Genomic DNA, 4,320 nt, shown 5'->3' with positions numbered 1-4,320 from the left:
ATCAGCTTTCTTCACCACATTGGAAGCACATTTTTAGTACCAGCCTAGAGTTAGAAGTCCTGAGTTCTGATTCACCTAAGCCACTGCACTATCCTCACAGAGGTGCATCTGAGCTCTGGTGGTGTATAGTGGTTACATCTTGGGCTGCAAACCACATGGTTGGCAGTTCAAAACCCCCAGCAGCTTGGCAGAAGAAAGATTGGACTTTCTGCTACCATAAACAGTTATAGTCTTGGAAACCCACAGGGGATTGCTGTGAATCAGCATTGATTCTATAGTAGTGAATTTAGTGTAATTTAAATTATTTTGAAGAGCACCAAATAGAATTCAATGTCTTAAGATAAATTATTTTAATATTATACTTTCTCATAAAATGATGGGTTTACTTTTATTTTTTATTTTAGTGGAAAGAAAACAGTTGCCATGTCAACTGTTTTTATGTGTACAATTCAGTGCGACATCACAGAGTTTAGCTTTTAACATGTATCTTTAAAGAACTTGCTGCAGTCACTGGTATAGACTTTACTCATTCTTAAGCCAAATTGTCCCCCAACTGAACAGAGCCCTTACATTATACTGAATCTATGAGAAGATGAAATGTATTGCATAATTTGACCATAATACAAATTAATTTTATTTCTCTGTGACCACTAAAAAGTCACCAGGGAAAGAAACTTACTGGATTTTTGCCTAAGCCTGTGATGCCTAATGTAGTGTCCTTTGTTTATCTGTCTACAGAAAGAAGAAAAGAGGGACTAACTATGTTGCTGAAAGGACAGCAGCCAGCAGGAAGCACATCAAGAGCCCTAAAAATGTGCGTAAGCAAAAGGAAATACTCCTTTTATGCTAACAGCACTCATGGGGACGCGAGTGAGGGCAGGGAACGGGAGCTTTCCTACATGACGAGTAGCGATGGAAAGCAAGACGGTCACTATGGAAAAGAGTGTGCTTCTTACAAAGTTCAGCATACACAACACACAGAGCGTGGCGATTATGCCTTGGGAGGCTGAGGCGTGGTCAGCAGTTTGAAATCACCAGCCACTCCACGGGAGAGAGAGGAGATTGACAGTCTCTGAAACCCATCAGGGCAGTTCTACCCTGTCCTAGAGGGCTTCTGTGGGTTGCAGTAAACCTGATGGCAGTGAGTGAGAACATACTTGTACAAAACCCCACTCTTAGGTATTTACTCAAGAACAATAAAAAATATATGTCTACTCCAAAGCCTATACTCAAGTATTTATAGTTGTCCTCATGATTGGCCCAAAGTAGAAACCACCCTCATGTCTCTCAGCTGGGAAATGAATAAGCAGACATATCAGGGAAATTCAAAAAGTTCCTGGAAAAATAGAATTAAAAGATGATGGAGTTTTCTCAGGAACTTGTTGAAACCCCATCATAAAATGAAAAACAAACAAGCAAATGAACTTCAATAAAATGAAGCAAACTCCTGATATACAACAACATGAATGAATCTTACGTGAAAGAAGCCAGACTCAAAGCCTACACCTGTTATTTCATATCTGAGGAGAAGACATCCTGGGAAAGACAAAAGTATAGAGTCAGAAGACAGATCAGTAGTTCTGAAGGCTGGGTGTGGGAAAGAGGGTTCCTACAGAGCAGCAGAGACTTGCGGAGGGCTAAGGGAACAGTTCTCTCTGTTGGCTGTAGTGATGATTACAACTGTCTGTCAAAGCTCAGGGGGCTGGACACTGAAAAGAGAATTTTACTGTGTAAAGGATGCCTCTATAAGCCCGATTTTAATAAAAAATGTTTGTTTTTTACAAAAAGGATATACCCTTCTCTAATTCTACTTCTAGTAACTTATCTGAAAGAAACAACTGGACAAATATATATAGGAAATAAGGATGTCCTAATTAAAGTTTGTTTGTTTATTATAGCTAAAAATTTAAATTTTCAATTAAAAAAGTTCAAATTCAGGGAATTAAATATAAAATACATGAAGGTACTTCTATACAGTAAGTACTATGTCATCATTATTTTGATGACATGGGTATGTACCTATTGATGTAGAAAAATATTCAAAAAACAATGTTAAGGAAAAAGGACAAGTTACATGCCTAATATGTATATAATGTGCTCCTAATTTTATAACTATATATACATAAATGATAGTTGTACATATGTAGCTTCATAGGAAAATCTTGCAAAATATCAAAATGTTAACAGTGATTATCTCTAAGAGAATGTTCAGAGATTTTTTTTTCCTTGTTTCTTTGAATCTTCTATTTTCCATAAATTCATAATAATACTTTATAATTAAGACTACTGAGATCTGATGTTCTCTATAGTTCTAGAATCAATTCCAATGAACTAAAATTTTTTTTAAAGGACAAAAATAACTTTCATCCAAATCACAACAAAAAGTAACCCCCCAAATTAAAATAGTTCATTCTTTTCAGTATGCATGTATTTATAGCCAAACTGTAACATGGGCGACTTAGATAAAAGCATTGTGCATGTTGGATGGTAAAATAAAATGAAATGGAGAGAGTACAGGACCATTGATAGCTCATCAATAACTGCATATTACTGTTGCAGCTGTCATCTTGGGGATTACTCTGTGTGTGTGTGTGTGTGTGTGTGTGTGTGTGTGTGTGTGTGTGTGTGACAGATGGGAAAACTGCCCTCCTTATGTTCTCAGATGACAAGGAGAGTGAAAATCTCACTACTAACTGCTCCCATCTCTCGGCTCCTATAAGACTTTGTTATAACCAAATCCAAACCAACTCACTGCCATTGAGTTGATTCAGACACACGGCGACCCTATAAGACAGGGTAGAACTGCCTCTGTGGGTTTCTGAGAGAGTAATTCTTTAAGAGAGTAGAAAACGTTGTCAAAAGAAGAAAGAAAGCCTGGTCTTTCTCCCTCAGGTCAGGGGGTAATTTCAAACTGCTGACCTTGCAGTTATGCCCAACGCATAACCACTATGCCACCAGGCTCCTTTGCTGTAACGGTGGTTAGAGTTCATCACCATTGTCTTCTATTAAGTGGATAAGGTAACTTCATCCCCTATGGGATCATAAAGTTCTGGAGGGCAGACTGATATCTCATTCAAGTCTGTTTCCAGAGCCTGCCATAGGAGCCCTAGTCAGAAACCACCCACTCCATGGGAGAAAGATGAGGCTTTTTACTCCTGTAAAGAGCTGAAATCTCAGGAATCTATAGGGGCATTTCTATCCTGTCCTATGGGGTCGCTATGAATGGGAATCAATTTGATGGCAGTGAGTTTTTTAGTTTGAGAGCCAGACACTGTGCCTAGCACTTGGAAGCACACAATAATTTGTAACCTAGAAAATGAATTACTAACCTTGAAGAAAAAAGTGATCTTAAAGAAAAAGAAAATCTATACCCCTCAAGGCAGGGTCAACTACTGCCTCTGCTTCTCTCTGCCTCTTTGGTTAGGGCAGTGGTTCTCAGGGTGCAGTATACCCCCACACTCACCAGCCTCCCTGGGGACTTGTGAGAATTGTACATTTCAGAACACATTCCAGATCTTCGAATGAGAAGCTATGAGAATGGGGCCCAGAAATAGGCATTTTGACAAAAGTTTCAGAGGATTCTAATACACACTGATTTTTTGAGAGGGAGTAGTGTCCTTGTTTTGGGCTAGCCTGGCAGCTGTATGACCAGTCACAGCTGGACTTCTAAACCCCTCGAAACTCAGCATCTGCTAATATAAAGTAAGGGGGTTGGAATGACACCTGAGGATCCTTCGGTTCTAAAATTTTGTGAAAAAGAAGCGGAAAGAAAGTAAATGTCTAATGACAAGATTCATTCAATCAATAATACTCTACCAGGCAGTGTTCTAGGTCTTAAATCAATGAACACATTACATTTCTGGTCCTTTGCTTTTGCTTTTCCTACGGTTCATCTTTTAATTAAAAAATCACTCCTATTTATGAAAGATGTTGCAACATTTCAGGCCACAACCTGTTACTTGCCCCTCTGTCTACAAGATTCTTCTGCTGCATTTGTTATGCAGTATGACTGGAAGACATAATTATCCAGAGTGCTGATTGCCTCTCCCTCACGTGAAGTACTCTGACTTTAACTCTTGAACACTTTTGTTTTAGTTAAGGGCCTTCCATACCAATGTATTAGAAGATAAACATGTGTTTATCTTCAAGCTTTTAAAACCCCAGATGCTATCTCTTTTGATAGCTAGGCACCATCAGCTTTCTTCACCACATTTGCTTATGCATCCACTTTGTCTTCAGCAATTGTGTCAGGAAGGTGAGCATCTTGGAATGCCAGGTTAATAGAACAAAGTGTTCTTGCATTGAGGGAGTACTTGAGTA

Source organism: Echinops telfairi, unplaced genomic scaffold, assembly GCF_000313985.2.
Source record: "Echinops telfairi isolate 266 unplaced genomic scaffold, ASM31398v2 ScPeMD7_5805;HRSCAF=6673, whole genome shotgun sequence".
Classification (NCBI taxonomy): domain Eukaryota; kingdom Metazoa; phylum Chordata; class Mammalia; order Afrosoricida; family Tenrecidae; genus Echinops; species Echinops telfairi.
Note: the sequence above shows the minus strand (reverse complement) of the source record.